The sequence below is a fragment of the Saimiri boliviensis genome, chromosome 1 (assembly GCF_048565385.1).
Source record: "Saimiri boliviensis isolate mSaiBol1 chromosome 1, mSaiBol1.pri, whole genome shotgun sequence".
NCBI lineage: Eukaryota > Metazoa > Chordata > Mammalia > Primates > Cebidae > Saimiri > Saimiri boliviensis.
In genome coordinates this window covers 250,751,019-250,762,270 of record NC_133449.1, presented here as the reverse complement: position 1 = coordinate 250,762,270, position 11,252 = coordinate 250,751,019, and the positions used below count along the sequence as shown (strand labels likewise).

General features: G+C 42.2%; 1 long non-coding RNA gene across 1 annotated transcript; it reads right to left on the bottom strand.

The window, feature by feature from the left end:
• Positions 1–2,181: 2,181 nt before the first annotated feature.
• Positions 2,182–7,647, bottom strand: LOC141583493 (uncharacterized). The gene is made up of 3 exons (XR_012516121.1): positions 7,536–7,647; positions 6,641–6,773; positions 2,182–2,261 (listed from the first exon to the last, which is right to left on the bottom strand). It is a non-coding gene; the product is annotated as an uncharacterized LOC141583493 (long non-coding RNA).
• Positions 7,648–11,252: the final 3,605 nt, after the last annotated feature.

Here is an 11,252-nt window from a genome sequence, read left to right as displayed (position 1 = left end):
TCTACAAAACTCTGGATATCTAGCTATCACTCCAGGCCACCTGAAGCTGCACCTCTGAGGATGACATTCAGGGCTCAGCTGTTCCTAAGAACTAGCGAGGTGATTGTGATAAATGGAGAGGGCTGAGAACCTCTTCCCAACCAAAACAGGAGGTCAATGTACAGCCCCAGGTCCCACACTCCAAGGGCAGGCCATGTGCAAGATGAATTGCTGCAGAATCCTTCACAGCATACCAAAAATTCCCTAAAGAAGCACCCCCAATTCACCATTAAAGGAGAAAATGTCCTTCCTCAGCTCGTCTAGAAATAGAATCTACAGGACTCATTTCTACCTGGGTCACTGAAGGCCTCATCTTACACTGCAGCCAACATCACACCCTGAGTGCACATCTTATCTGACTGAACACTGCTTCCAGCCTGTCCTTGCGACTATACCCACATAACTCCACTTCACTGCAAAGTCAGAGAGAACCTTGCTATGGTTGGAGCTCTATAGGAGGGCTCAGGGGCCACCAGCAGAGTTCTCTCTAAGCATCAGAACCAGTCCATGTGAGATGGCCACGACCCAGAGAGCAGGCAGACCCCTGAGCATCATCAGCAAAAGATGAAGGAGGTAGACAATGTGGAGGGGATTCAATGGCTGGACTGCAAGCAGAACATACAGGAGGCTCATCTCAGTGTAATCAGGGCTGCAAAGAACCAGGGCAGGGACTGAATACTGAAGCAGGTGCAGGGTGGAGAGGCACTGCCCAGAGCACTGGGCCCTGGTGGTAAAATGCCTAGATTGAACCCTGGCTCTGACCCATAATTTGTGGCAAGCCAGAAAACAAAAACTCTGTACGCCTCAGTTTTCTTATCTGTCAAGTGGGAATAATTGCTTTCCTCACAGGGTTACTGTAAGGAACAGATGAGATAGTGAGGGTGAGTGCCGGCACAACAGAGGGTCCTCAATCGAATATAACTTTAAAACAGGGGCAGCTCCTAGGGCCCAAGACAAAGTTTCAGTCAAAAGGAAATAAGGCAAAAGACCACTTGCAAGACAGAGCAGGCCCTGCAGTAGAGTTAAAAACCCGGGTCACCACCATGGCTGTGGACTAGAACTTTGGGTTCCAGTTTCTTTGCAAAAACAAGATTGTCCCCCCAAGTCCTGGACAAATTTGGCAGCCATGGCCTTAGCTACAAAGGTTAGAAAGAGCCAAGCAACCATTACCCTGACTGGCTTGGCACAGGTTCAAAGCCAGAGATCACTCCCTGGGACTTCGAAAGGCCACTTTCCTTTCAATTCACAGGTCCTTCCCAGTGTGGTCCTTCAAGAATTACTTCTTTTTTTTCTTTTTTTCAACGAATCCTAGTATTTTCCATGTCCAATGCCATGCCACTATCCTTGTTCTGGGCAGTGGACTCCTCCCATCTAGCTGTCCAGCCATTTGAGTTTCTCCATCCACCCTTCTCCTATTTTGCTCTGCTTGCCCATCAGCCTTCATTCTAGACGCTTCACGCAGGCAGCTCCCCAGGCCACAGAGTCCAAAAGCAGGCTTTCTTCTGTACCCTTTCTCCCCGCTCTCACCAATTCCATCCTCTGCCCTACCCACCCGCCCCTGACAAGCTAGGATCTCATTATCCTCCAAGTGAACCATATAAAGCCTCCATTTAGGAATTCTCATACATATTTTCATGTTAGCAACACCCACCATCTTCCCTGGAAAGTTCCCACTAGCTTTTCCTTAAGCACTCAAAAACAGTAAGACTTCACATTAACATTTTAACACAGAAACTTCTGTCCTGGCTTTTTGGTTCACTGTCATCCGGGAGGAGGGAAACATTTTAGCGTACTCTGAGAACCAACTCCCGAGGTGGAAAAATTGGGACTTTTTTAAAAACATGTTTGTTTCTGATCTTCCTTGCTGTCCTCCCGCAGCCTCCCATGAAGCTGATACCCCCATCGGATTGGACCTGCACTCATGACAGCAGAGAGATATCTGTGATCTGTTTCTGGCATAGACCAATAGATCTGTTGTCTTCCATGGTCAGAGCTTGAACTTCTAATCTCGTCCAGCCATTTCACAAACTTGGTTATAACCTATCCTATAGGGGACCAAGCAGGAGAACCATTTGAGAGCATCAGTGTGGCTAAAGATCAACAGGCCCAAGTGGTAGAAGGTGGCCTGAGGGTGCCGACTCACCAGCAGCATGTCCTACTATCTGTGCTACAGATTGTTGTCTTCTGCTTGTTTATTCTCTGCACTCACACAGAGGGACTGACTGAAAAAAAAAAATAATAATGGTATAAGGATCAGTTGCATTCTTGGGTTAGCCAGTACCAGACGCACATTGCCTTTTTATAGAGATAGCCATTCACAGACTATTTTTAAAGCCAAAAGGGAATCCAGGGATAATCATCCAACTGCTTTTTTTTTTTTTTTTTTTAACAGATGAAGCAACTGAGGTTTTAAGAAATAAAGGGACCCACCAAAGATCACAAGAGCTGGACAGGAACTGACCTCCCTCTTTCTGTACTTTTTTCATTGCACCACACTATTCCAGGAATATCTTTATCTTAACTATTTACAAAATGCATTTTTAAAATATAAGATTATGATCAGAGACATGTATCAGAATTTTTTCCTTGAAAATTACTTGTAATGCCATAATGTTTTTACAGGTAATATGCATAGCTGAATTGTTCGTGGAGAGTGATAAAGTACTAACGATCAAAGAAGTTCTTTGGTTGCAGGGAAGAAAAAAGGAAGAAAGTGAAGTTGGATAGAGAAATCAAGATGGGAGGTTTAAGTAAGTATTGGGGTGAATATCAGATCAAGGAGGGAAGAACAGGGATGAAAAAGGAAACACATGGAATAAGGATATTAAAGATCAGGAGAGACAAAAACACTTCCAAGAAACCTAAAAAACTACGTCCAAAGGTAAAGTATGAGAATTCTTAATGTTAGCGATTTAAAAACCTGTGAGTCGTAGAAAAAGACAATGGGGAATTGACCTTTACCAGCAGGTGGCTTACCTATTTTCTCACTCAATCTTCACAAAACCCCACTAGAGATTATTATTATACTTATTTTACAGACTAGAAACTATGTCTCTGGGAAGTTAGGTTGCCTATGGTCAGGAAACGAAAATGTAGTAAAGCCAAGATTCTAATTCAAGATCGACACCAAAATCCATCCACCAATCTAGAAGTCATGGCTTTCTTTACATTGGTAAATAGTAACGCAAGTTATACTGCAAAAATTAAATCTTCTCTTAGAATAACATTTTAAAAAATAACATTAGTATGTCATATTCGTGCCTCTAACATCACAACCTGGAAATGCTGTGTTCTACTAACCTTTACCTTGGATCGGAAGAAGTTACTGCCAGGCATTACAGGAACTTGGACTTGGATTTCAGAACAATCAAAGAGTAACTAATGTAGGAATTCCTCCAATTCCCTCAGTGGTACAAAGGTTAGGTCCCTATTTCCAAGTGAGACAATGTGAGTCCTCACCTGGCAACTATAGTTTATTTTTTCCACCTTGTTTCAATTCAGAGCAGACTTCAGAAGTCCTAGTAAGTATTCAGTTTCAATTTCTTCACTCTTATGTATTTTTTAAAGTTTGATCATATTTTCAGTATAACTTAGCTCCAGAAGTTCTAATAGCTCCTCTATTTAAGAATATATCACAAGGTATCCATATGTTGGGGAAATGATAATAAATTGACTAAATTTCAGATTTCCATGATAATTTTCTTTCAAAGGAAATTGAATGTGTGTGAGTGTGTGTACATATACATATATACATATAATATAGATAGATAGATACTCATTTAGGAGGTACATTTTGCTTTCTCTTAAGATTATAGCACAGCTTAAATTTTCATGATCTCTTGTGTAGTTTCTTCTTTTGTTCCACACATGACTTCTTAATCTCCCTACCCCCAAAGGGGTTATAATATCAAAGTAACAAAACTGATGCCATTTTTGAAGTGCTAACATGACAAAAGGATTCTAACAGTTACCAGAAGTTGATTTGATAGATTTTAATAGATGTCATTGATTTCAATGGATTATGATTTCAAATGACAGCAAAAAGGGAGTGAGGAGATTGGAAAGGACAAGAGCATCAAATTACCAGAAAGGAGTTTCCTCACCCGAGATAACTTTCGTTAAACATTTTTTTTTTAACCCAAAGCTGAATTTACTTTGTATTCATTTCCACGTTAAATTATAAACAACACGTTTTGAGGTGTTATATTTAGATGTTTTAATTTGGCCAGTCTAATATACAATCTAAAAAGTTTCCATGTAGGGTGTGACAATGCCTAAAAACCAAACAAAACAAAACCTTTTTCCTGTTCTGTTTAAGGTGGGTGGATCAAAGAATGTTTAGGCAGATAAGAGGGTTTCAGAGGTCGTACAGTCCCCGTTACTGAGAAAATTATAAAGAACCGTTTTTTAAATCATGGTTGTGCAGAGATTCTTTCCCAAAAAGGCAAGAGAATTCTCCAAACAATTGTTGGTTAATGTCCAGGACAGTTTGCTACATTTCACATCTTCTCTGTCTTCAAAGGCTACAAATTTGAAACTTTACTGGGTAGGAAGATTTTGAAACTCAAGTTCCATTTATTCTTGGCCAAGCCCAGCAGTCTGGTTCCTGGGATGGGCATGGGAGAGGGTCAAACTGTTGAAATAGTGATTGCCCCATCACCCGAGCTCCCCAGAGAAGGAGTGAAAAACAACTTTTAAACAAGTATGGATCTAAAAACACAACTAAAAAGGTGTTTTGTGTTTTAACAGCCGAGGTCCAAGGTGTCCTGGCTCTGCACATTGAGCCCCACCTTTCTTTGCGGGTAACTTCTTATTGAAGTCAAGTGTCCTTCCCATAGGGGTGGAAAGACATGTTCATTGCCATCTGGAAGCAAGACATAAAATAAATCACAAAGGGCAAATTAGGACTGCTGCACCACGCAGGAACTTAAAGCTTCATTTAATGTTTGGTTTTTTGTTGTTGTTGTTGTTTGGGGGTTTCTTTTTTGTTTTTATTTATGGTACTCTCTCATAAATATGAACTGAGCTTGCCTTTATCAGAGTACTCATAAGAGAGACATTCTGAGATCTTTGGTTTGACTCCTGGGTGAGTCTTCCTACACCCCTACCACTCGTCCACCAGTCCCCAGGCTGCCATTACATTTGAAAAATAGCAAGTGAAGAATTACCATAGGGAAAATGTAAACTGTAAAGAAAAAAACTATGCTGGGGACAGTGGCTCATGACTACAATCCCAACACTTTGGGAGGTGGGAGGATCACTTGAGCCCAGAAGTTTGAGGCTGGCCTGGGCGATATAGTGAGACCCCCATCTCTACAAAACACTTTAAAAAGATTAGCCAGACAGGTAGTACATGCCTGTGGTCCCAGCCACTCAGGAAGCTGAGGCAGCAGGATCACTTGAGCCCAGTAGGTTGAGGCTGCAGTAAGCCATGATCATGCCACTGCATTCTAGCCTGGGTGACAGAGTGAGACCTTGTCTCAAAAAATAAAATAAAATAGAATAGAATAAATGAGCAATCTTTCCTTTTGCCCCCTATACTGCCATACACAACACAGGATTGAAAGTGGACACCACAATGGTTAATCAACACTCTGACCTCAGTTTACACATCCTCTGGAAAGGAAGCTCCTTTATGAGGAGTGCATTGTGGGAAAACAAGGGGAACGTTCTTCATAAATCTCGGGGCAAAATGCCTGCCCTGAAGCTGCGCAACAAAGCAGTTCCGTATATATATCCACCTATAACCCAAGTAAGATTCCCTCTAGATAAATCTAGGCCGTCTCCCACATTTTTGTCTCATCTCCAGTTTTAGGGCTTATTTTCTTTTATACTCCCTGAACGGTCCCCAATTCTTTTTCCCTACATCATTCTTCCTCATATCGAAATTAAATAATGTTTATAAAACACCCAGCGCAGGGCCGGGCGCAGTGGCTCACGCCTACAATCCCAGCTCTTCAGGAGACCGAAGCAGGCAGATCACGAGGTCAAGAGATTGGGGGTTGACCAGCTTGGCCAATATGGTGAAACCCCATCTCTACTAAAAATACAGAAATTTGCCGGGTGTAATCCCAGCTACTTGGGAGACTGAGGCAGGAGAATAGCTTGAACCCTGGAGTCAGAGCTTGCAGTGAGCCGAGACAGCACCACTGCACTCCAGCCTGGTGACAGAGGGAAACCCCTGACTCAAAACAAAAGAAAAAAGCAAAACAAAACACCCAGTGCAGAGCTTGATACTCTGTGGACTCACAACAAAACTGTTTGTTACCTTCCCTTCACAAGTAGTGGCTCTGATGTGCCCTATTTTCCAGCTCTAAAGCTTCTTTCCCACCCCCTTTCACTTCTTGTCTCCCCCTCAACTTATCCCCCTTACCTTAGGATGCTGATCTTCATCCTTCTCCTCCCTCGAAACCCCCAAAACAGACCCATGCACGTCTACTTTCCCCTCACGGTTCAGTTCCAACAGCATTGAGGACCAGTCAATGTAAAAATTGTGAAGGCGGCACTCGAGATTGCCAAACACTGACACGCTAGACGTCAACCAGCTTTGCCTCAGGCAAGAACACTGGTCTCTCAACTTCTCTAGGCCTAAACCTCTTACCTGTGGAACAAGACAGTTGACGCCAACCTCTAGGTTTTCTTCTATTAACAGCACTGAATTCAGAGACACTGGATGGGTCTGCTATGGTCTGATTGGTCATGTCCCTCCAAGGTGATGGTATGAGGGAGTGGACCTGTGGGAGGTGATTAGATTATGAGAGCAGAACCCTCATGAGTGAGATTAATGTCCTTATACCAGCAGCCCCAGACAGCTGCCTTGTCCTTCCACTTTGTGAGGACGCAGCAAGAAGGCACCACCTATGAACCAGGGGGTGGGTGTTCACAAACACTGAACCTATCAGCACCTTGATCTTGGACTTCCCAGCCTCTAGAACTGTGAGAAATAAATGTCTGTGGTTCATAGGCTACTTAGTTTATGACACTTTGTTATAGCAGCCAGAATGGACAGTTTCCTTGGCATTTCAAGGTGGAGAGTGTAAAAATACCAGGAAAAATGTCACATTCTTCATTTTTCATAAAACCACATATTTGAATTAGTAAAACAGAGCTTAGAGTTCAACTAGTCTTCCTCTCTCATTTTCAGATGGGAAAATGGAGGCTCAGAGGGGATGGTTGCCTTTCTGAAAGTTACTCCATCATTTGGAGTAGAGTCAGAGCTGAAACTCGGGTTTCTGAGCTCACAGTCCAGTGCTGAAAACAGCAGGATAATGTGAGAGTTAATGGAGGAAAACCAACTTCTCCCTTTTATGAGTTCCTCTCTCAGCCCACAGACAAGAGCCTCCACCCACCGCCCTCAACCAGTCCTACCACCTCCCATCCCGTCCTCTAGGAGGAGAAGACTCATCTGATTGCAGAGTGCAGTAAAGGGTGAGTGCCTGAGCTCCTTGGGGCTCTCTCTTTCCGTGCAATCTGCCCAGACACAACGAACATCCCACCTGCCTCCTGCCTCCTCTGGTAACAAACATGACCCAGGCAGTCTCTGCCTGGTTGTGGCAGGGCAGGGAGGAGTTGCACTTGTCTGACTGTTCTTGCTTCAAATAGTGAGTATTTTCCTTCACTGGAAAAAGTGACAAAGAATGAGATGACTTGATCTTTATCTGACTTTTGGTCTGTTCCTGATTGGCTGAAAACTGGAGGAGAAAGGAAACACTCCCCTCAACCAAGTGACTGGTTATTGCCCTCAAATTCCTGCAAGTTAAAAGGCTTTAAAGTGGACTGATTGGAGTTCAAATTCTGCTCTTCTATTTACATGTGTGGGTCAAGTGCCTTCCCTGCTCTAATCTTTTCCTTTGTGATCTCCAAGTAGGAATAATCCTGTCTACCTCATTCATAGGACCACTGTGAGGATAAATAAGGTAAAATGAATAAAGTCTCAGCACAAAAACTGACAAAAAATATAATCAATAAATGACAACAATTATTATTACGATTACAACCGTGATAGGTTTTACAAAATGAAGTCTCTGAAAGTATTTGCTGAACTGAATTGGGTTAGTCTGAAATTTATGTTCCTTTAACCAACTAAGATACAGAACAACAATAAAAAGCCAGCAGAATTAGAAGACAAGAAGGTATTAGTAAATTATACGAGACTGCATAGTAGTACTTCCAAGAACTATTGTGATATCCCAGAAACATTGTCGGCTTCGATGTCAATGCTTGTCTCTTTATTCCATTGTTGGTTTGTTTTGAGTGAGAGTATGGAGAGAACTTTCCTATAATTTCTTCTTCAACCTGAGACCACTGCCAGTATGTTTGTGATCTGTCTGGTCACTGCCGTCAAGCTCGTCACCAACACTTAAGGAATAGAAGCTTTGCGGGAAGCTTAAGCTTTATATTATAACCCAAAATTTTTAAATAAAAAATTCTGGTTTTTGGTTTAAAACCCAGTGCATTTTATTTAAATAAAGAAGTGAAAGGAATATAAGATCTCTTTGAGTTTCATAATTTTTTAACACTACTATTTAAATTTTTTTTTTTTTTTTTTTTTTTTTTTTTTTTGAGATGGAGTTTTGCTCTTGTTACCCAGGCTGGAGTGCAATGGCACGATCTCAGCTCACTGCAACCTCTGCCTCCTGGGTTCAGGCAATTCTCCTGCCTCAGCCTCCCGAGTAGCTGGGATTACAGGCACGCGCCACCATGCCCAGCTAATTTTTTGTATTTTTAGTAGAGACGGGGTTTCAGTGTTGACCAGGATGGTCTTGATCTCTTGACCTCGTGATCCACCCGCCTCGGCCTCCCAAAGTGCTGGGATTACAGGCGTGAGCCACCGTACCCAGCCCTATTTAAAATTTTTTATAGCTTAGGAGTATATGCAGTTGACGGAAACACAAAATCTGGTCAATGGTAGTTAAATTCACTAAGGATTTTCTTGTTTGTTTGTTTGTTTTTTGGGGGGTCCTCAGGCACCAAGAAACACGGAGCAGGTTCACCATTTGCAGCTGTGCGGTTTAGCATCCACAGTGTCAGGAGGCACCATTCATGCGGCAACATACTCACAAAGCAGCTCTGCTCCAGAGGTAGATAGTGGAGAGAAGGTACAACAGGTTCACAAAGCCACTAGGAATGGAGGTTTCTTCTGGCTTTTTGCTGCATTCTGCTAACCATGTGGCTTTCTCTTCTTTTTTTTTTTTTTTTTTTTTTTTTTTTTTTCCTGACAGAGTCTCACTCTGTTGCCAGGTGCCAGGCTGGAGTGCAGCGGCGAGACCTCGGCTCACTGCTACTTCCACCTCCCGGGTTCAAGCAATTCTCCTACCTCAGCCTCCCAAGTAGCTGGGACTACAGGCACGTGCCACCATGCCCAGCTAATTTTTTTTGTATTTTAAGTAGAGACGGGGTTTCACCATGTTGGCCAGGATGGGCTCGATCTCTTGACCTCATGATCAGCCTGCCTCGGCCTCCCAAAGTGCTGGGATTATAGGCTTGAACCACTGCACCCAGCCCCATGTGGCTTTCATTCTCATAGTAGCTTCATGGTCACAAGATGTCTGCTCCACCACCAACACCACATTTATATGACAGGAAATGAGAAGAGCAGGAAGGGATGGTGCCTGTCGCAGGGAAAGCTTTCCTAGAAAACTTCCAGGTATAACACTGGCCAGAACAGTGTTATACACGCACCCTTGGCCCCAAGAAAAGGAGAGGAGATGTGATTTTGTTGCAGCTGTCATTCTGGTTTTTGGTTTTGGACACATTGCTGCTTTGAAGGAAATTGGAGACCTATTAGCAAGGATGAAGGGAAGAAAAGACTTTTGGATGGAAGTCACGGCCTTTATGACCTAATCTCTAATGTGATACTCCATCACTTCTGCTAGATTCTGTTGGGCACCCAGACCCCCTTACATAAGAGTATGAATCCCAAGAGTTAGGAATCACTGGGGCTCTCTTGGAGTCCAGACACCACAGAAGGCAACTAGCAACATCTGCCAGACATCGATCCCCTAGCTTTTATTTCATACACCCTTATAAAACTTTTACATAGCCACAGTGCCAAGGGTACTCAATAAATATTTATCAAATAAAGAAGTTGAAGAATGAACATTTCAAGCTATTATGCCAGGATGCTATCTTCCAGCAAAAAGTTGGCAGCATAACTATTTTATTAGGATTCCAGATTTTCTTTCTTCAATCACAGGTTGATGCAAAAGTGACTGTAGTTTTTGCCATAAACATAATGGAAAAAAACAAAACAAAACAAAACAAAACACAATTGCTTTTGCACCAACCTCATATTTGGATATTTTGTTAGAGTGACTTTCAAGCACGGCTCCAACGGGTCCCAAGTGGCACCCAGAAGGTATCTCTTCGCTCTTTCCTGGTTGAGTCAGAGAAACTCCTTTGACATCTATTTTTACATATTGGACTTCCCTTAAAAAAAAAAAAAAAAAACAATTCTTTTGGAAAAAAATAAAAGATCTGAAACTTTCTTATTGCATTTGCCTATGTTATTTTAAATGAATACATGAGAAAATAAATAAACTGAAAGTGTGGATAGTGTTAAAAAGTACAGGTTGCTAGACTGAATACAATTAAAAAAGAAATGGGAATCCTCAGAAAAGCCATACACAGTGAGCCCTTAATGCCAGTCGAGGCATCAGATTAAGCTAGTCGACTTTGGATTCAATCATACAAAATATCAAAAGAAAAAAGATGAGAAAAGACATGCATAAATCTAGTTATACACGATTGAAGATGGTGTCTTAAAAGGGAGTAAAATTAAAATTTTCTAGCTCTTGAGGAGTAGCAACTGTCTCAGAACATGCAAACCTATCTTTTGACCTTTCTGTCTTACTTTCATATTAGTTTTTGAATACAAGTTACACAGAGAAGTGGACTCTTTCCTGCCTGTGTGTGCCTAAATTTACCTTGACTGCCTCTCTATTGTCCTCAGCAGGGGCTCTCAGGTGCTTAAAGGCACTAGCCTTGAAGACAGGTTTTACATGGCTATTTTTTTTAAACTTGGTTTTGTCTTCACATTTAAAGTTGGGAAATTCCCTCTTAAAATCTGGACTCCCAGTTTCTCTTGAAAAGTCAGAAAATCTGGCAGCAAACGCAAACTTGGCAGGATTCCAGGCCTCCTTCGTGCACGTGATCTCGTCTGCTTTGAGTTGTAGTTATTTTTACACTTGCTTTTCCCTCTTACTAACTTAAAT